Raw genomic sequence first — 22,619 nt, forward strand, 5'->3', positions numbered from 1 at the left:
AGAGAAATTCAAGTAGGGAAATGGTTCAGGAGACCCTTATGGTTCAAATATAATGAGATATGCTGTTGGGGCACCTAGCTGGCTCAGTTAGGGAAATGTGCAACTCTTGATCTTGGGGTTGTGAGTTCGAGTCCTACAGTGGGTATAGAGATTCCTTAAATAAATAAACTTAAAAAAAAAAAGAAGATATGTCATCATCATGTAGATTCCAGCAGAGGACTTCATGTGGTGGTAGAATTAGGAAAATATGGTTCCCAGAAGCTTCAGGGTCAGCTTTGACCTTTTTTTTTTTTTACACATCCATTCATCAGAACATGGTGTCAATATTAATTCTTCCTCCTTTCTGGCTCTGCAATTTCTCTGTGGTGCTAAATGTGCTCTTGTTCCAAAGGGTAATACTTTTGCAAGTAATGACAACTCTCCCAAGTCAGGAGCTAGCTTCTGGTTTTGGTTCTGGGCCCCACCACCCTACTCTTTCAGCAGTTGTATTTTACTCTATATATGTCAAGAGGTGGGAGGCAGTTCAGACATGAGGCATGCACTTTTGTGTAGATTTGCTTCTCTAGGGACTGAATTATGCTAATCTATATACTGTTTTTCCACAGCAACATATAGCTATCTACATAAAAGTCACATGCATCTGATGAGTAAAATATCCTCAGGTTCCTAGGTGCTACAGGGCCTAACCATTCATTTCTTAGTGACTTGAGAATTCCATTATATGCATTTTTAAAAGATTTCTTTTTTTTTTTTTAAAGATTTATTTATTTATTTGAGAGAGCGAGAATGAGAGAGAGAGAGAGAGTACATGAGAGGGGGGAGGGTCAGAGGGAGAAGCAGGCTCCTCGCTGAGCAGGGAGCCCGATGCGGGACTCGATCCCGGGACTCCGGGATCATGACCTGAGCCAAAGGCAGTCGCTTAACCACCTGAGCCACCCAGGCGCCCCAAAAGATTTCTTTTTTTAAACTTTTAAAAAAATATTTATTTATTTGATACAGAGAGAGCACAAGTAGGGGGAGCGGCAGGTAGAGGGAGAAGCAGACTCCCCGCTGAGCAGGGAGCCTGATGTGGGACTCGATCCCAGGATCCTGGGATCATCACCTGAGCTGAAGGCAGACGCTTAACCGACTGAGCCACCCAGGTGCCCGAGATTTATTTCTTTTAGAGAAAGAGAGAAAGAGAGAGGAGAACGAGCAGGAGGGGCAGAGGGAGAGGGAAGAGAATCTCAAGCTGACTCTGCGCTGAGCGTGGAGCCCCATGTGGGGCTCGATCTCACGATCCTGAGGTCACCACCTGAGCCAAAACCAAGAGTCAGATGCTTAATTGACTGTACTACCCTGGCGCCCCTATATGCATTTTTAAAAAGATTTTTATTTATTAATTTATTTGACAGAAAGAGACACATCTAGAGAGGGAACACAAGCAGGGGGAGTGGGAGAGGGAGAGGGAGAAGCAGGCTTCCCACTGAGCAAGGAGCCCGATGCGGGGCTCGATCCCAGGATGCTGGGATCATGACCTGAGCTGAAGGCAGACGCCCAACCATCTGAACCACGCAGGCACCCCGCCCCTGCATTTTTAATTAGTAATTTGTAATTAGTAATATTAGCGACACTCCATTTTCAACATTCTCAAATTTACTGTAGGGCCTATTCTTGCTTCTTTCCAAAATGAGGGAAAAATTTCCTTAGTCTTAGATTAGGAATTGAAACATTCATATCAGATCCTGGGATCAGGAGTAGTTTTTCTTTCTCTAGAAGTACAAAGAATATAACACCTTTCACAGAAAGAATAGAACTGCTCCCCCTCCACTTCTCCTCCTTGATCTTCTTTTGCCTTACATTATATTTTGTTCCTATCTCTCCAAACTCTGAACTGTAGAGGGAAGACTGGGCTGGAGATGGAATGGGGGTCATGGCAATAAGGAGAGAGTTTAGTCCTGTGTCTCCTCTTCCCTTCTACTTAAGTGCACTGCCCTCAGCTGTCAAGTCTGTACTGGATTTCCAAGACTCAATTAAGCCTAGTCTTTTGTTTGGCTATGCCAAGGCCGCACAATGGTCTAGGAACTGATGGTTGGGTCTCCATGGGCTAAAGGTCTAGTTTTTGTTAACCAGTTTGCACAAGGGCCAGGCTTCATAGTGAGAGCTGGAAAGTAGGGGACTATTAGCCTGCAAGTCCCTCGATGGCACATATGAGATGCCTCGAACATTTTTGTCCAGTAAACAGTATGCGCTTGATAAACAGACTGAACTTAGCAGTGTCCCAAAGAAGTTTAAGCGCAGTCACCGCCTTGACAAGATCCTCGGGGCTTCTGAGCACCTCCTGGCCAGTAGTGTATTCTGGGATGTCAAAGTTGCCTCTTACACAATTAGCCGCAATGCATTCTACATGTGACCGTCTTCTTGAAAGAAATCTGAAGTTCATTATCAGTCACCTCAGAGCATCTGCATTCAGGCCTTCAAGAGTAAGTAGGAGCCAGAATCTTAAAAGTGTCATTATGTCTATGGCTCCTTATGGGCATCGTGGTCCAAGGGTTTAGTAACCTAGACGAGGTAATCCAGAGGCCTTGGACCTGGGGTCAGCCGCCAAAGCCTGTAAGCCTAACCACGCCTCCAAGCCAGCGGCCATGTCCACCTGAGACCGTAGGGTCCAGGGCATCAGGCACTGAAGAAGACGCCTCGGCGCGGGCTGCGCAGGCGCGGGCGTCCGTAGAGGGCCCCGGCACTCCAGGCTGCGCAGGCGCATGAGCGGCTCCCGGCGAGTCCCGACGGCGGCGGCGGCTACTGAGGGGCCGGGGCGTGGAGCAGCGGTGGCGGCGGCGGGCGGCAACGGAGCAGCCATGAGGGCCGTGCCCAGTCACCGACAGTGAGTGATGGTGGAAGAGGGGTGGGCGGCGGGAGAGAAGAGGGGTGGCCTGGTGGAAGGATACCTCGACCTGGGGGGGGGGGCTCTGCCTGTCGGCGGCGAAGGGGCGTGGGGGAGGGACAGTTTGAGGTGATGATGGGAGAATTTGGGGCATAGGTGGCCGGATCGCCCGCGCCAGGGCTGGACAGCTTGGCGGAGGGAAGGAGCCCACGGCAGGGGCAGTGTCCGCGCTTCCCGGTTTGTCATCGTCCCTTCCCCCAGGAGCTTTCGGTCGCCTCTCCCTTTCCGCTTCTTTCAGAGAATGGTCGCGGGGGGAGGGTGGTGGAGGATGAAAGCCCTGCTGGAGCTGAAGAAGCTAACTCTGATCCAGGCAGGGAAGGGCCGGTCGCCCGGAGTCACGGGCTTTTCTGGGCGGAGGACGGGAGTCAGGAGCCCTCCGTTTAAAGCTGGGAGGGATCTAGGGAAAAAAAGCTAGGGCTTAGAGTCTTGACAGGTTCGAAACCACGTCCACCATTGATAAAGCTGATAGATAACCTTGGGCAGGTCCCACTTAACCTTTCTGAACCTCTGAAAGATGCAATGCTTCAGTGGGCTATTGGAAGCATCATGTATGTGATTGAGATTGCTGATGAAAACTGTAAATTGTAGGTACTATGCCGATGGTATTGTATCACCAACAATATTACTGGATTTTCGATCTTATCGTTACTAGTAGAATGATTGATTTCTTTGTCAAGGCGAAGCATATTGTTTGTAAAACCTCGGTAGGCACATATGTGCGTTCTACGTAGGCACGGTAGATCATGTGCAAAAATACCAGTTTGTGATGTGACTAATTAGCCATCAGACTTGTGTAGGAAAAATACCATACTCCTGGGCATTTTTACAAATGGTGTGTAGCTCCTACTCAAGAGGAAGGAAATAGAGAATGGAGGGCCAATCTGTTAAATGCTTTCAGAACATAGCTCACTTACGTTCCTTGTAACACAGTTGGTACTAGTGTGCTTTATTATGAGTCGAGAAAACTAGTTTGAAACAAGCTGGGAGGGCTGCACAATGAGGGATGTGCAAATACAATTTATTTTTAAATTGTAAAAAAGTTTTCTTTTGCAAGGGCGTTTCTGGTTGCCCTAGGGCCCTGTCTCTATTTTGGAGGTCAGATAAGCATATAGCAGCTTTTCAGCTCCAGTTTTTGTTACCCTGCCTGTGGAACCTCCAGGGTGGAGTGTCTCAGAGAAAGACAGAAGCAGCTGTGCAAGAGCCCAAGAGGTGGCTGGTTCTTTTCTGAGAGGCTGAAGAAGCACTCCTGAGGCTTTGTTGTTGTTCTTGTTGTTATTTAGGGTAGACAAAGCAGAGGACAGAGTTAAACCATGTGCTTCTAGAGAGAAAATGGCTTTCTAGCTACAGCTTTTGAAAGAGGTGAAACTTCTTTCAAAAGGACAGAAGCAGACAGATGCTTCAGCTTTGCTGGCTATGAAGATTGATTGAAAGCTTGAAATGGCGAGGCCTTTTGGAAATTAGTGAGTGATTTGTCTTTCATCTGAGCAAAGGTAGGGAGTGGCTGTATTAGATCCTTAAAGATTCACAGATAAGAACAGTGAATTATTTTATAGGAATGGGCGAATTGAATCCTAGTTGTCTTTAACTTCTCCATCTGGTAAAACGTGTTTTACCTCTCTTTCCTGGAAATGCACAGTGATAAATTATTTTTAATTTTTTGCTCTAGTTCCTTGGCTCTCCCAATAAGTATCCATAACACTGAGTCTTCTTTTTTTTTTTTTTAGAGGGTAATTTTAAAAAGAAAGCACTTGTTACTCTTGTCATAGGTCATTTACAGAATACAAATTTATTCTGTTTTGACTTCCACACAGAAGATGAAGTAGAGGTATAAAATGTTAGAGCTGGTCTAGCTGTCCTATTTTATTTTAATAATTGGGCATTTATTTTTAATTTTGGTAATGTATTTTTCCCTCTACTGGAAATTTCCATTGGTTCAGACAAGTCCATAATGCAGTTTGTGTTATTTTAAAATGATAGAGGTTTGTTCAGCTGTGATGAGAATTTCCTGTCCTTCTCTCTATTCTTTTTCCTATTTGTGGTTATTTTTATGTAGTAGATGACTGTTATCAAATGGAGAGTCTTCCCCTGGGGGAGAGAAAGGGTATGGTCAGTGCTTTGATTACCTGTTGTGTGAGCAATTTGTCTAAAGTGGGGATGTAAAGGGTGCCTGGGTGGCACAGTCTGATAAGGGTCTGACTCTTGGTTTCAGCTCAGGTCATGATCTCAGGGTCCTAAGATCAAACCCTGCACCGTGCTCAACGGGGAGTTTGCTTGGGATGCTTTCTCTCCCTCTCCCCTTCCTGCTTGTGCTTGTGCGCTCTCTCTCAAATAAATATATAAATCCTTGTTTTTTTATTTTTTATTATTTTTTAAAAATTTTATTTATTTATTTGACAGAGAGTGAGAGAGCACAAGCAGGGGGAGCAGCAGAGGGAGAGGGAGAAGCAGGCTCCCCGCTGAGTGGGGAGCACGATGCAGAGCTTGATCCCAGGACCCTGGGATCATGACCCGAGCCGAAGGCAGACATTTGACTGAGCCACCTAGGTGCCCCAGAATAAATAAATAAATCTTAAAAAAAATATTTAACAATAAAAACAAAGTGGGGACGTAAGGACTTCTCATGAATCTCTGAGATAGCAATTGCTAAAATAAAAGGAATTAGTGGTTGCTACCTCATTTTTATTCTGGTTTTAAAAATTTATTATTTATTTATTGGAGGGAGAGAGTCAGAGATAGCGAGAGAGAGAGCAGTAGCAGGGAGGAGAGGGAGAAGCAGGCTCTCTTCTCAGCAGAGCTTGACCCCAGAACCCTGGGATCGTGACCTGAGCCGAAGGCAGAAACTTAACCGACTGAGCTACCCAGGCGCCCCATTCTGATAAAATTAAAAAAAAAATTTTAAGATTTTATTTATTTACTTGAGAGAGAGTGTGACAGAAGCAGACTCCCTGCGGAGCAGGGAGCCTGATGTGGGGCTCGATCCCAGGACCCTGGGATCATGACCTGAGCCAAAGGCAGACACTTAACTGGTGGAGCCACCCAGGTGCCCCCAAATTAAAAATTTTTAAAAAGCATCTCATGCCTCAGGGGAAAACTGTTTATTTATTTGTTTGTTTGCTTGTTTATTTATTTAGTAGGCTCCACACCCAGCGTGGAGCCCAACTCAGGGCTTGATCAAGCGTTGGACCCTTAACCACCTGAGCCACGCAGGTGCCCCAGGGGAAAACTTTTTAAAACAGTCTATTTAAAAACAAAATTATGGTGCTAAAAAATAAAAACAAAATTAGGTGTTTTTACCTCTCTCTCTTTTTTACTTTGAATATTTGCTTGTGAACAGAGTCTTTGTTCCTTTAGAGCGCTTTTGATCTTGTCACCCATTCCTTAACTGTCTTTTGTGATATTTTCACAGCTGCTGATAATTGAGCACAAAAGTTTTTTTTGTGATTGTTGTTTGTTTTTTGTCAGTTGTTTGGTTCTTGATAGAGTGATAAAAACTTTAAAGGAGGGCTGTATGGGAAGATGTTAAAAAGGAAAAGTAAGGAGGAAAGCAGATTAACTTAGTGAATTTGTAGGTTATTCTGTTGTTTGGAGGGTGAAGTATTCAAGAGTGTGTATATGATTCAGAGTAGCCTCCTGAGGACCAGGTTTTGCTTACCGGTGTTTTAGCAGAGTGCATAGCTGCCCTAGAGTAATTGCTTATTAATATTTGCTGAATGAGGGGGGTGCCTGGGTGGCTTGGTCAGTTAAGTGCCTGACTTTTGATTTCTGCTCAGGTCGTGATCTCAGGGTTGTGAGATCGAGCCCCCTGGGTGGCCGGTACTCAATGGGGAGTCTGCTTGAGATTGTTTCCCTTTCCCTTTGCCCCTCCCCCGGCTCTCTCGACTGTGCTCTGTCTCTGAAATAAATAAATCTTTATTATTTTTTTTATTTTTTAAAGATTTTATTTATTTGACAGAGAGAGACAGCGAGAGAGGGAACACAAGCAGGGGGAGCGGGAGAGGGAGAAGCAGGCTTCCCGCCGAGCAGGGAGCCCTATGTGGGGCTCGATCCCCGCACCCTGGGATCATGACCTGAGCCAAAGGCAGACACTTAACGACTAAGCCACCCAGGCGCCCCTGTAATACCTTATTTAATCAAATCTGTGGTACCAATGATTGTAAGGCTCACAATTACTTTAACAAGAAAGAAGAAAGAAATGCTGCTAATGAGACTGGCATGCCATCAGTTGTAAGGTATATCCTGTTTTTAGAGAAATGTGGGAAGGAAAGTATGTCTTAGAATTGATGAAATACAGTAAGTTCTCTACTAGGGGAGGTACAGCTTGTTGTGAGAGTTGATGGAAGGCTGGGTACAGGTATTGTCAGTAAAGGCCCCTTGCATAACCTGCGTGATATACCCTCACAGATGGAGAAGGAAGATAGGGCATTCCAAGCAGACAGTAAAGTCTGAAAATGGGAAGGGAGAGGGCATTATCAATGGTGCACCACCACATCAGGACAAGAGTGAGGAGGAAATGAGCTAAGACTTCAGCAAAGTAACATTGTATAATACAGCAGAACAGGACAGGAAGCTTGGAACATTTTCAGAAGAGACAGGAGCCTAAGTCTTGATTTCAACTCCTAAAATGTAATAGCAACTCTCAAAAGATGATACTAATATAATAAAGTGGGAAGTGAGAGTAGTGTGAGAAGCAAAGTGGCCTGGGGAAGGATTGAAGCTTCACAGCTGACCAGAGTGTGAAGTGTGAAGTCACTGTACTCATGGTGAGAGGTGAATGCTTTTTCAGCAGAGAAGTGTTTAATATCTATTTCTGTCTTTTCACTGGGTATCAAGGTCTTGATTATGTCCCTTTTAGAGCTTTGTAACTTAAGAGTGACAGGAAATACAACTCGAGGAAAAATGCTAAATTTTCTTTTTTAAAAATACATTTAGGGGCGCCTGGGTGGCTCAGTCGGTTAAGCATCTGCCTTTGGCTCAGGTCATGATCCCAGGGTCCTGGGACTGAGCTCTGAGTCCGGAGTCCTTGCTCAGTGGGGAGTCTGCTTCTTTCTCTACCCCTCCCCCCTGCTTGTGTTCCCTCTCTCTCTGTCTCAAATAATTAAATAAAATCTTTTTTTTTTTTTTTTAAGATTTATTTATTTGAGACGGGGAGAATGAGAGAGAGAGAGAGAGAGAGCGCGCACATGAGAGGGGGGAGAGTCAGAGGGAGAAGCAGGCTCCCTGCCGAGCAGGGAGCCCAATGCGGGACTCGATCCAGGGACTCCAGGATCATGACCTGAGCCGAAGGCAGTCGCTCAACCAACTGAGCCACCCAGGTGCCCTAAATAAAATCTTTTAAGAAATGCATTTATTTTTATTTTTTAAAGTTTCAATTATTTATTTATTTATTTATTTTTAAAGATTTTTATTTATTTATTTGACAGAGAGAGAGAGCGAGAGCAGGAACACAGCAGGGGGAGTGGGAGAGGGAGAAGCAGGCTTCCTGCCGAGCAGGGAGCCCGATGTGGGACTCGATCCCAGGACCCTGGGATCGTGACCTGAGCCGAAGGCAGACACTTAACGACTGAGCCACCCAGGCGCCCTAAAGTTTCAATTATTTAATCTCTGTACCCAACGTGGGGCTCAAACTCATGACCCCAAGATCAGGAGTCACATGCCCTTCCAACTGAGCCAGCTAGGTGCCCCTAAAAATGCATTTATTTATTTATTTTTAAAGTAGGCTCCATGCCCAGTGTGGAGCCGAGTGTAGGGCTTAAACTCAAGACCTGAGCTAAGACCAAGATCATACACTTAACTGAATTACCCAGGCATCCCTAAGAATGTATTTAATACAAGGAGGGTAGTAAGTTACCAGATTTAAGGTTCAATTATAAAACAGTGGTTTAGTATAGCATTGTATTGTACTGTTTCATGGGAAAATATAGATCATTTAAGGAGTGGTTTATAAGATTTAGTTACTAATTTTCTGGCAACTAACCCTGAAGCTAGTAGGGAAAAATATGAAAAACTAGAAATAGAATAAGCATGGCTTTGTGTGGTGTCATGCTCAGGGCACCTGGGTGGCTCAGATGGTTAAGCGTCTGCCTTTGGCTCAGGTCATGATCCCAGGGTCCTGGGATCGAGCCCCACATCGGGCTCCCAGTAGGGAGCCTGCTTCTCCCTCTCCCTCTGCCTGCCGCTCCCCCTGCTTATACTCTCTCTCTCTCTGTCAAAAAAAAAAAAAGAAAAGTCGCATACTCTACCAACTGAGCCAGCCAGCTGCCCCTAAAGAGTAAAATTTTTTCAAAGATTTTAATGTGTTTATTTTTTAATTTTTAAAAGGAGTTATTTATTTATTTTAGAGAGAGAGCATGCAGTGGGGAAGAGGGAGAGGGAGAGAGACTCTCAAGCCGACTCTCTGCTGAGCCGGGAGCCCAGTTTGGGGTTCGATCTCATGACCCTATCATGACCTGAGCCAAAACCAAGAGTCGGACGCTAAACAGACCGAGCCAGTTGAGTTTTGAAGAATGAATACAATTTGGCTGCTTCAACAAAAAAGGATTAGAGATGATAGTGTTTCAAATACAGAGAACAGCTTGCACAAGGGTACAGAGGTATATGAGTGTGGACCCGTGGGCCAGTGGTTTAATGTGGCTAGATTATGGGGCGTGAGGAAGGAATGGAAGGAAGTGAAGTGGAAGAAGAGTTGGAGCCCAATTGAGGATGGCCTTGGTTAGGGGTCTGAATTTTATTTTATAGATACGAGGGAGTCATGGGAGAGTTTTAAGCCAGGTAAGGAACATGTTTAAGAAAAGTAACACTGGGGGGCGCCTGGGTGGCTCAGTTGTTAAGCATCTGCCTTCGGCTCAGGTCATGGTCCCAGGGTCCTGGGATAGAGCCCCTCTTCGGGCTCCCTGCTCAGTGCGGAGCCTGCTTGTCCCTCTCCCTCTCCCGCTCCCCCTGCTTGTGTTCCCTCTCTCACTGTCTCTCTGTGTCAAATAAATAAAAAATTAAAAAAAAAAAAAAAAGAAAAAGAAAAGTAACACTGGGGGAGCCTGGGTGGCTCGGTTGTTGAGCGTCTGCCTTTGGCTCGGGTCATGATCCCAGGGTACTGGGATCGAGCATGGGCTCCCTGCTCCGCGGGAAGCCTGCTTCTCCCTCTCCCACTCCCCCTGCTTGTGTTCCCTCTATCGCTGTGTCTCTCTCTGTCAAATAAATAAATTAAGATCTTAAAAAAAAAAAAGTAACACTGTTGGCTGTGTGGAAGTTAGATTTTCAAGGATGAAATTGGCTGCAGGGAGACCAGTTGGTTATGAGACTGGTGTGATGATCACTTTAGAGATACTGAAGATCTCAATTACAGTATTAACGGTGGAACTCTAGACAGGTTAAAGAGTTTTTTAGGAGACTGACCAGAAGGATCTTACTGACTTTATGTTGGGGAGTGTGTAAGGGAGAAGGAGTTGTCAAAGATGAATTTGAAATTGTTTGCTTGGGCGACTAAGTGGATGGTGATGTCATTAACCAAGGTAGGGAATACAGGGATAAGACGGTGTTATATTTGAGGGAAAATGAGTTTGATTTTGGTATATTAGATTTGAGGTGTCAGGAAAATCCAGTAGGCTTCTGGATATTTGGGTCTTGAGTTTAGTAGAAAAGTTTAGAGTGGAGATACAGATCTAGAAATCATTAGAGTATGAGTTAAAGTCAGTGTGATTACCCTGTGAGTCTGTGTTCCAGTTGCTTTATATGTTCATTCACATCATCTGGAGGGATTGGCTTTATGGGAATGTGGTACTAATTATCTTCTCTATAGTAGTAATTCATATAGTGCTAATACTTTTCCTTCTTTTTCTCTTTCTTTCTTTCCTCTTTTAAAAAAAGCTTTGGGGTGCCTGGGTGGCTCAGTTGGCTAAATGTCTGCCTTCAGCTCAGGTCACGATCTCAGAGTCCTGGGATCGAGCCCCACGTCGGGCTTCCTGCTTAGTTGGGCGATTTGCTTCTCCCTCTCCCTCTGCTTTTTCACCAGTTATACAAGAACTGAAAACACTGAAATAATGTATTTATTTATTTGAGAGAGCGCACATGCACGCACAAGCAGAGGGGAGAGGCAGAGGGAGAAGCAGGCTCCCTGTTCAGCAGGGAGCTTGACACAGGGTTTGATCCCAGGGTTCTGGCATCATGACCTAAGCTGAAGGCAGATGCTTAACCAACTGAGCCACCCAAGCGCCCCATTTTTCCATTTTTTAAAAAAGCTTTTTGTTTATTCATTTATGTAATTTCTACACCCACCCAACATGGGCTTGAATTCATGACCCTGAGATTGAGTTGCATGCTCTACCAACTGAGCTCCCCAGTGAAATTTTCTTTTTCTTTTCCTTTTCCTTTCCTCTTTCTTTCTGTCTTTTTAAGGTTTTATTTATTTATTTGACAGAGAGCGAGCGAGAACACAAGCAGAGGGAGCTGCAGGCAGTGGGAGAGGGAGAAGCAGACTCCCCACTGAGCAGGGAGCCCGATGCCGGGCTTGATCCCAGGACCCTGAGATCATGATCTGAGCAGGCAAATGCTTAACCAACTGAGCCACCCAGGCCCCCGCTTTTTTTTTTAGGCTCCACACCCAATGTGGAGCTTGAACTCAAGGACCCTGAGATCAATAGTCACGTGCTCTATTGACTGAGCAAGCCAGGTGCTCCGAAAACTGCTTTTTCTAACATCAGTTCTGTTATAAATGTGAAGGAAAAAAGAATCTATTCCACTGAATGCCTCTGATTAGAAACTAGATGGTTTTTATGAACTAGACCCTCAGCAGATTTGGTTTGAAGACCACAGGACAATTTTGAACCAGTGCCATGTTAGTTCAGAGTTGGGATTAGGAACTCAAGCCAACTAACTGTCTAGTTGTCTGCTACCCCATAGCTTTTTCACCAGTTATATAAGAACTGAAAACACTTAAATAAATATATCTGATGGTAAGTGAAAGATACACATCTGTTGTTGCTTTCTGGCAGGACAATTTGGTATGATTTAGGTGCTTTTTTTGTAGTTTATGATTTTGAAATAAAAGCAGAAACATGTTTTATGAAAGGAAGAAATATGCAGAGTATATAAAGTTGTTGGTTGATTTTAGCTAAACATTTTAATATTGACATTAAATAGGACTTCTGGCTTTGACAGGAGAATCAAATGCTGGGAGTTGCAGACATCCTAGGGTCTCAACTTGATTCAAGGCTTAACTCCCCATATTTCTCCTTTTCTCCCTTTCCTTGGGAATTTAAGGTTGAAGAGAAAATTAATTCTCTAATAGGTTTTCTTTTTTACCTCTTTAGTATGGAAAATTTCAAATAAATGCAAGGGTAGACATCAATATAATGAATCCCTATCACTTTGCTACAGTAATTGTCAACTCGTGCCAATCTTGTGTTATCTATGTTGCTCCTACCCACTAACCCACCCTAGGTATTTTTAAATCCCAGATTCATAAATTAATAAATATTTCTGTACATATCTCTAAAAGATAAGGACTAAAAGAAAAATCCCACAAAAAATTAACAAGCATTTTTTATTTTTTTTAAAGATTTTATTTATTTATTTGACAGAGATAGAAAGAGAGCACAAGCAGGGAGAGAGGGAGAAGCAGGCTCCCTGCTGAGCAAGGAGCCCGATGCAGGCCAATCCCAGGATCCCCGGATCACTACCTGAGCCGAAGGCAGATGCTTAACTGGCTGGGCCACCCAGGTGCCCCAACAAGCACTTTTTAAAAGGTTTTATTGTTTATTTATTTTAAAGATTTTGTTTATTTATTTGAGAGAGAGAGAGAGTGCACCTCTGAGCAGCAGGAGGAGCAGAGGGAGAGGGAGATAATCTCTAGCCGTCTCCTTGCTGAGTGCAGAGCCCATAGCCCATTGCGGGGCTTGATCCCAGGACCCTGAGATCATGACCTGAGCCAAAACTAACAGACACTTAACTGACTGAGCCATCCAGGCACCCCAAGATTTTATTTTTAAGTAATCTCTAACACAATGTGGGGCTCGAACATACAACCCTGAGATCAAGAGTTGCACGCTCTTACCAACTGAGCCAGCCAGGTGCCCCTAATAAGCATTTCTTAATATCATCAATTATGCAGTTGGTTTTCACTTTTCCCCCTTCATACCAATAATTTTTCAACTGTTTTTTGAAACTATCCAAATAAGGTCCATACATTATGGTTTTCTTATATCTACTGTTTAGCTTTTAATCTGTATGTCTCCTCCATTTCTTCATGTATTTATTGAAAATCTCTTTTAAAAGCTGCTATCACTCCTTTTACAGTATGTCTGCAAAGTCAGATAGCCCTTTTTCAGCTTTATTCCTTTCCTTGCTGTCTTTCAAAGCAACAGGTCATTCAAAACAAAGATTTATGCATTGCCCATTCTGTGCTAGGAGCTAAGAAGTAGCTAGTGTAGTTAACTCCTGCCTACCCAGTGTTTATGTCCTGATGGGAGAAACAAAGTTAACTGTCAGTTATAGAATACAGTGTATTAAGAGTGATGTTAGAGGACCTCAGGGTGCAGTGGAAACATGTTAACCTTTAACCCATATTTGGGGGATCAAGAAAGGCTTGTGGATCGAGGAATGTCCAAGGTAAGACCTGAAGGATGAGTAGGAATTAGATGAGGAATGAGGGAAGCTTACTGACAGCAGAGGGACCATTGTTTGTAAAACACAAGAAGTTTGGGGTACCTGGGTGGCTCAGTTGGTTAAGCCTCTGACTTTGGCTCAGGTCACGATCTTAGGGTCCTGGGATCAAGCCCTGCATCGGGCTTTGTGCACAAGGTGGTGTCTGCTTGAGGATTCTCTCTCTCCCCCTCTGCCCCTCCCCCTGCTTGTGCACTCATGCTCTCCCTCTAATAAATAAATAAAATCTTTGAAAAAAACAAAAACAAAACACAAGGGGGGCTCCTGGGTGGCTCAGTCAGTTACGCATCTGTCTTTGGCTCAGGTCATGATCCTGGGGTCCTGGGCTCAAGCCCCGCATCGGGCTCCCTGCTCAGCAGGGGGCCTGCTTCACCCTCTCCTTCTGCCACTCCTGCTGCTTGTGCTCTCGCCCTCTCTCTGTCAAATAAATAAAAGCTTTAACAAAAAAGAAAAAACCCACAAGTTTAACATTTTTATTTTCACTATTTGAAATAAATAGCATGTCTTTTAGGAAAATTGGGTTTTCAACTTTATTGTACCATATAATATATATGTTATAAATATATTTATATATAATGTATAGTAATATATATAATATATATTATGTTTTGTTTTTTAAAATATTTATTTATTTATTTTTAAAGATTTTATTTATTTATTTGAGAGAGAGAGAGAGAGAGAAACAGCATGAGAGGGGAGAGGGTCAGAGGGAGAAGCAGGCTCCCCGCCAAGCCGGGAGCCCGATGTGGGACTCGATCCCAGGACTCCAGGACCATGACCTGAGCCGAAGGCAGTCGCTTAACCAACAGCCATCCAGGTGCCCTAAAATATTTATTTTTAAAAATATTTTATTTATTTATTTGAGAGAGACAGAGATAGGGAAAGAGCACGAGCGGGAAGGAGAGGAAGAAACAGATTCCCCACTGAGCAGGGAGCCCGCTGCGGGGCTCGATCCCAGGACCCTGGGATAATGACCTGAGCCAAAGGCAGATGCGTAACTGACTGAGCCACCCAGGTGCCCCTATTTATTTATTTATTTTATTTTATTTTATTTTATTTATTTATTTTTAAAGATTTTATTTATTTGAGAGAGAGAATGAGAGACAGCACAAGAGGGAAGAGGGTCAGAGGGAGAAGCAGACCCCCCGCTGAGCAGGGAGCCCCATGTGGGACTCGATCCCGGGACTCCAGGATTATGACCTGAGCTGAAGGCAGTCGCTTAACCAACTGAGCCACCCAGGCGCCCCTATTTATTTATTTTAAAGATGTATTTTTTTTTAAGGTTTTATTGTAAGTCATCTCTACACCCAACATGGGGCTCGAACTCACAACCCTAAAATCAAGAGTCACATGCTCCACGGACTCAGCCAGCCAGGCACTCCTATACAGAGTATTTTTCTTTCCTTCTGCACAACTTAGGAAATCCCAGAGCAGCTGTGCAAGTAAAAAAATCAGAACCTTAAAAAATAAACATAAGATTTCCAACCTTTACAATACCACCATCATCTTTGTTAAAGTAATCCTAGGCAGCCTATTCCCACCTAAAATACACTTTTGTGGATGGTTTAAAAAAGTCTTTGGCAGCTGATGGTAAAATTTATATAGAAAGGAAGAGGGACCAAGATAGCCAAAACAATTTTGAAAAAGGACAACAAAGTTGGAAGATTCATACTGGCTGATTTCAAGACTTACTAAAGAGGTACAGTAATCAAGACAGTGTGATTGATATATATATATATATATATATATATTAAAGATTTTATTTATTTGACAGAGAGAGACATAGTGAGAGAGGGAACACAGGGTGCCTGGGTGGCTCAGATGGTTAAGCGTCTGCCTTCGGCTCAGGTCATGATCCCAGGGTCCTGTGATCGAGTCCTGCATCGGGCTCTCTGCTCCTTGGGAGCCTGCTTCTCCCTCTGCCTCTCTCTCTCTCTCTCTCTCTCTGTCTCTCATGAATAAATAAATAAAATCTTTAAAAAAAAAAAAAAGAGGGAACACAAGCAGGGGGAGTGGGAGAAGGAGAAGCAGGCTTCACGCGGAGCAGGGAGCCCGATGCGGGGCTTGATCCCAGGACCCTGGGACTATGACCTGAGCCGAAGGCAGACGGTTAACGACTGAGCCACCCAGGCACCCCAAGACAGTGTGATATTGGCGAAAGGATAGTTTGACAGATCAGTGAACAAAATAGAAAGTCCAGAAATAGACCCACACTATTAAATATAGCCACTTGATTTCTGACAGAGGTACAAAGGCAAGTCAAAGGAGAAAAGATAGAGTTCTTCTCAACAGTGAGTTGTTGGAACAAACTAAGTAAAAAAAAGAAAAAATGTACCTCAACCTGTACTTCATACTGTTTGTAAAAATTAACTCAAAATTGATCACAGACCTAAATGTAAAATGGAAAAGTATAAAATATTTGAAATAAAACAGGAGAAAATCTTTGTTACCTTGAGTTAGGTAAAGAGGTCTTAGATACAACACCGAAAACAGATCCATAAAACTAAAAAAAGAATTGATAAACTGGGCTTCATCAAAATTTAAAACTTTTGCTGTGCAAAAGATACTGTTAAGTGAATGAAAAGACAAGAGACAGGGTACCTGACTGGCTCAGTTGGTAGAGCATGTGACTCTTGATCTCAGGGTCGTGAGTTTGAGCCCCACGTTGGGCATGGAGCTTACTTTAAAAAAAAAAAGATAAGACACAGATTGGGAGAAAATATTTGCAAGTCATATGTCAGACATGCATAGACCCATAACTAGAACTTACAAAGAGCTCAAAGCTCATCAAGAAACAAAAGCACCATAAAAAAAAAATGAGTGAAAGATTTGAATGGGGGCGTCTGGGTGGCTCAGTCAGTTAAGCCTCCAACTCCTTTTTTTTATTTTATTTTTTATTATGTTCAGTTAGCCAACATCTAGTACATCATTAGTTTTTGATGTAGTGTTCAATGATTCATTAGTTTTTTTGACACCCAGTGCTCATCACAACACGTGCCCTTCTCAGTACCCATCTCCCCCCTCCCCTCCCCAACCCTCAGTTTGTTTCCTGCAGTCCAGAGTTTCTCATGTTTTGTCTCCCTCTCTGATTTCTTCCCATTCAGTTTTCCCTCCCTTCCCCTCTGGTTCTTGGAGCAATTCCTTGTGTTCCACATATGAGTGACACCATATGATAGTTGTCTTTCTCTGTTTAACTTATTTCACTTAGCATAATCCTTTTCAGTTCCATCCGTGTCGATGCAAATGGTGGGTATTCATCCTTTCTGATGGCTGAGTAATATTCCATTGTGTATATGAACCACATCTTCTTTACCTATTCATCTGTTGAAGGACATCTCCTCCTTCCACAGTTTGGCTATTGTGGACATTGCTGCTATGAACATTGGGGTGCAGGTGCCCCTTCTTTTCACTACATCTGTATCTTTGGGATAAATACCTAGTAGTGCAATTGTTGGGTTGTAGGGTAGCTCTATTTTTAACATCTTGAGGAACCTCCATACTGTCTTCCGGAGTGGCTGTACCAGCCTGTGTTCCCATCAACATTTGTTGCTTCCTGTCTTGTTAATTTTTGCCATTCTAACTTGTGTAAGGTGGTATCTAATTGTGGTTTTGATTTGTATTTCCCTGATTAAGCCTCCAACTCTTGACTTCAGCTCAGGTCATGATCTCAGGGTCCTGAGATCGGTCTCCACATTCAGTGGGAAGTCTGCTGGAGATCCTCTCCCTCCCTCTGCTCCTCCCTTTCTCTCTCTCTTTCTCTCAAATAAATAAATAAATCTTTATATATTTTTAAAGGTTTTATTTATTTGACAGAGAAAGCACAAGCAGGGGTAGTGGCAGGCAGAGGGAGAGGGAGAAGCAGGCTCCCTGAGGAGCAGGTAGCCTGATGTGAGGCTCGATCCCAGGACCCTGGGATCATGACCTGAGCTGAATGCAGATGATTGCCTGAGCCACCCAGGCACCCCAATAAATAAATCTTAAAAAGAAAAAAAAGATTTGAATAGCTCTACTGGAGAAGATAGTTTTTTTTTTCCTTTTTTAAAAAGATTTTATTTATTTATTTGAGAGAGAGAGAGAATGAGAGACAGAGCATGAGAGGAGGAGGGTCAGAGGGAGAAGCAGACTCCCTGCCAAGCAGGGAGCCCGATGCGGGACTCGATCCCGGGACTCCAGGATCATGACCTGAGCCGAAGGCAGTCGCTTAACCAACTGAGCCACCCAGGCGCCCTTTTTTTTTCCTTTTGAGAGAGAGCAAGTAGGGGAGGTGCAGAGGGAGAGAGAGAGAACCTTAAGCAGGCTCCACACTCAGCAGTGTGGAGCCCAACGTGGGGCTTAATCCCATGACCCTGAGATCATGACCTGAGCCGAAATGTCAGATGCTTAACCGACTGAGCCACCAAGGCGCCCCCTGGAGAAGATAGATTGATGGCAGGTAAGTGTGTGAGAATGTGCTCAGCATCTCAGTCATTAGAGAAATGCAAGTTAAAATCATAATGAGATATGCCATTAGAATGGCTAAAAAACAACAGAAAGCTGACTAGAAGATTATGGGCTGGCAGTTCTGGCCATTATGGTCCTGGGATGGAGCCCCACATCGGGCTCCCTGCTCCGCGGGAAGTCTGCTTCTCCCTCTTCCACTCCCCCTGCTTGTGTTCCCTCTCCTGCTGTGTCTCTCTCTCTCTGTCAAATAAATAAATAAATAAAATCTTTAAAAAAAAAGAAAACTTGAAACTATAGGGACAGTGAAGAACAGTGATTTTCTTGGACTAGGGGTAGGGAATGTTTTGCTACAAAGGGATATCATGAGGAGATTTCTGGGGGTGATGGAACTGTTCTGTACCTTGATTGTGGTTACACAACTGTATGTTTATAAGAGCTTTTATTTTTTATTTATTTTTTTATTAAAAGATTTTATTTATTTGACAGAGAGAGACAGCAAGAGAGGGAACACAAGCAGGGGGAGAAGGTGAAGGAGAAGCAGGCTTCCCACTGAGCAGGGAGCCCGATGTGGGGCTTGATCCCGGGACCCTGGGATCATGACCTGAGTGGAAGGCAGATACTTAACGACGAGCCACCCAGGCGCCCCTATAAGAACTTTTAGAACTGAACACTAAAAAATGAATTTTACTGTGTAAAATTTTTAAAAAGTTTGGAGTGGAAGAGGGAGACTTTAAAGAATTCCAGAAATGTAATTTCCTAAATATATTTAAATTTTAACTTAATTTTATTACTTTTTTGAATATATTTTAAGTAACTTAAAAGATACATAGTGTGGGAGTGCCTCGCTGGCTTAGTCAGTGGAGCATAAAACTTTGATCTAGGGGTTGTCAGTTTTAGCCCCACATTGGGTGTAGAGCCTACTTCAAAAAAAAAAAAAAAAAAAGATGCATAGTGAAAAGTCTCTTGGTGGCAATTTTAGATCCTTTAGAATTTCTTCATTTTACTTTGAAATTCAGTTGTGTACTTTGATTCTTAAGACTTCAATAATATTTTGCCATTTATTTTCTACTTTGTTAAGTTTGCTTATTCTCAAGCATGATGCTGCTAGCTTTCCTTCCCCATTCTTCCTATCCTGGGACACTGCTGTGTCACCTAAAGATATATTCTTTACTTCAGTACATGAGAAAGTATAGGAAGAGATTTGTCAAGTTAATTGGGGGATATATGAATATCATCCAAAGTGTAGCCAAGCTCTATCTATTCTCCTAGGAATTACTTAATGAACTGAAGCTTAGACATCCAGAATATTGTGGCAGGATACATCCTTCAAATTCTTGGAAGTTAAGTAGTACAGCTTCTAGGTGAGTGTGGATTTTTTTTTTTTTTTATGTAGTGAGTGTGGATTTTCAGATTTGGTAAGACACTGAGAAAATTGGCTGTGATTTTTGGGCAGCTGGACCAGGCCCAATATTGATTAATAGTGTTTCCCCCTCTGCTCAGCCATCCATCCTCTTCTCTCTGCTGCTTTCTTGTGAGAGGCAATTTGAACTATTTGCTAGTGTTTCTGGATCATGTCTCTGCTCTTTTTTCCCACAACTACTCTGATTTTCCACCACATCTCAAATTTCTACGTAAGGACTTTTATTTAGATAAAGTAAGATCGGGTGCCTGGGTGGCTCAGTTGGATAAGCAACTGCCTTCGGCTCAGGTCATGATCCTGGGGTCCTGGGATTGAGTCCCACATTGGGCTCCCCCTGCTCTGCGGGGAGCCTGCTTCTCCCTCTGCCTGCCACTCCCCCTGCTTGTGCTCTCTCTCTCTGTCAGATAAATACATAAAATCTTAAAAAAAAAACAATAGATAAAATAAGATCATTTCTCTTAGCAGAAGGTTGTTGGGTGACTAGTTAGGCTCCTATGTATCACCTAAATATCTGCCTGGTCTTGGTAAATTGTTAATCCAATTGATCTCTGGTCCCTTAATGTTATTCTCTCCCCTACCTTTCTCTCAAAAGGTATCAAGTGAAAGTTAACCTTTACTTTTTTCCACACCTACAGACTTGACTATAATGATGTTGGCCTTTCTTCACCATACTGTTAATTCCTCTGAGACCTTGTTGTATCACTGTTTCTCTTTCATCTGAATCTTCAGTCTTTATGTCTGTATTTCTTTCTTTTTTTTTTTTTTTTAAGATTTTATTTATTTATTTAAGCGAGAGATCATGAGCAAGGGGGGAGGGTAGAGGGAGAAACAGACTCCCCGATGAGCAGGGATCCCGATGCAGGACTTGATCCCAGGACCCTGGGATCATGACCCAAGCCAAAGGCAGATGCTTAACTAACAACTGAGCCACCCAGGCGCCTGACTGTATTTATTTCTTTTCCCCAATTCTTTGTCCCCACCTTACCCCCAGCTACTGCTCAGTTTCTCTTTAGTTTGTAAAAGTAGTCTTCCTCCTGCTCTTTTCACTTTCTCACAGCCTATTTATTCCTCAAGCACGTAATTTGATTTTGTCCCTACCACTTCACTGAAATTGCTCTGCTCAGTGACCTAATTGTCAAACCCAGATGATGCTTTTCAGTCCTTTGTGTTGCCTCTCTGCTTTTATTTTTTAAAAAGATTATTTATTTGACACAGAGAGAGAGAGAGAGAGAGAGACAGCGAGAGAGGGAACACAAGCAGGGGGAGTGGGAGAGGGAGAAGCAGGCTTCCCGCGGAGCAGCGAGCCCAACACGGGGCCCAGTCTCTGGGTCCTGAGATCATGACCTGAGCCGAAGGCAGACGCTTAAGGACTGAGCCAACCAGGAGCCCCTGCTGCTTTTTTCTTTTAATTAATTAATTTTTTTTTTTGGCCTCTCTGCTTCTTTGTTTTTTTTATTTTTATATTTTAGAGAGGGAGGGGCTGAAGGAGAAGGAGAGAGGATTATAAGCAGGCTCCACGACCTGCTCCATCTCACAAACCTGAGATCATGACTTGAGCCAGAAGTAAGAGTTGGGGGCGCCTGGGTGGCTCAGTCGTTAAGCATCTGCCTTCGGCTCGGGTCATGATCCCAGCGTCCTGGGATCGAGCCCTGCATCGGGCTCTCTGCTCTGCGGGAAGCCTGCTTCTCCCTCTCCACTCCCCCTGCCTGTGTTCCTGCTTTCGCTATCTCTCTCTCTCTCTGTCAAATAAATGAATAAAATCTTAAAAAAAAAAAAAGAAGTAAGAGTTGGATGCTTAACACTGAGCCACCCATCTCTCTGCTTCTTTAAACTGTGGATATTGTCCACACTTGCTTTTTCTCTTCTTATTCCTGTTTAGTCTCCCTCATAGTCTTTTCTTCTGTCCAGTCTCTACATGTTAATGTTTCTGAGAATTCTGTTCTTAGCCACCTTTTTCTTCTTTTATTTTTCACAGGTAATGTAATTCACTATACACAGAGACACAGCATCCAAATCTCTATATTTAACTCAAATCTCTCCTGGGATCCAGACCTGTATTTCCAAAATCCACCTGGACATCTTATGGGCATCTTGGAATTCATTATTTTTCCCACAAAATCTAAACCTTCTAGATTCCCTGCTTATTAATAGCCATATAGTTGCCTAAATCAAAAACAGTGGATTTGACCTTGCTTCTTCCCTCTCCCTTATCACTTGTATCTGCTTGATTCCTAGATCTGATTTTAACCTTGACGATCTCCTTAATCTGCCTTTCCTTTCCAACCAACCAGTCTTAGATTAGACCATTTTTATTTCTCCTTGGACAGTTGCAATAACCTCCTAACTGGTCTACATGCCTCAAGTCTTATCACCCCTTCACTTGATCCACCACACTGCCACAAGAGTGATCTTCCTAAATTGTAAGGCTACTTATGCCCTTTCCCTTTAGGACCCTTCATTATCCACAGTGCCTAATATATAGCAGATGATTGATTCCATCTTCCTTCCTCTTTCCTCATTATATATATATTTTAAAGATTTTATTTATTTGACAGAGAGACACAGCAAAAGAGGGAACACACGCGGGGGAGTGGGGGAGGGAAGAGCAGGGAGCCCGATGCAGGACTCGATCCCAGCACCCTGGGATCATGACCTGAGCGGAAGGCAGACACTTAACGTCTGAGCCACCCAGGCGCCCCCCTTCATTATATTTATGCTCAAGCTATTTTCTTTCCCTCCATGGATGCTTCTTCCAAAACAGACAAGCATAACCCATAATCTGGTGAATCTCCTAATTAATCTTTAGGATATAGCTCATAGCTCATTTCTTCTGTGAAGTCTTCCAGTTCCCAAGGCAGAATTAATCACTCCTGCTGTTGGGCTACTGTGACATTTCATTATCCTGCTAGCATTGCATGTATTATTTAAATGTTTTGTTTTTTCAACTGGACTGTGAGCTCTTTGTGGATAGGGGTGACTAAGCCTGCCAAAGTTACTGAGTTTCTAGTATGTGTAGAGCACTATTAATGCACTGGTAATCAAGATAGACAAAGTCCCTCCTCTTATGGAGCTTGTATTCCAGGGAGAGTAAACAGACAAGAAACAACTTTTTTAAAAGCTGTTTAATGAGGGGTGCCTAGGTGGCTCAGTCAGTTAAGTGTCTGCCTTCAGCTCGGGTCATGA

General features: G+C 43.3%; 1 protein-coding gene across 1 annotated transcript in view; it reads left to right on the forward strand.

Annotated features, from left to right (window-relative positions):
* Nucleotides 1-2,758: 2,758 nt before the first annotated feature.
* Nucleotides 2,759-22,619, forward strand: part of FAM222B (family with sequence similarity 222 member B) — a 77,454-nt gene continuing 57,593 nt past the window's right edge. The window contains exon 1 of the mRNA XM_035027696.1: nucleotides 2,759-2,863. The gene's annotated coding sequence lies outside the window, so the exon portion shown is untranslated. The remainder of the gene's footprint in view (nucleotides 2,864-22,619) is intronic.

The sequence above is a fragment of the Mirounga leonina genome, unplaced genomic scaffold (assembly GCF_011800145.1).
Source record: "Mirounga leonina isolate KUSES-001 unplaced genomic scaffold, KU_Mleo_1.0 Mir_200, whole genome shotgun sequence".
Classification (NCBI taxonomy): Eukaryota; Metazoa; Chordata; class Mammalia; order Carnivora; family Phocidae; genus Mirounga; species Mirounga leonina.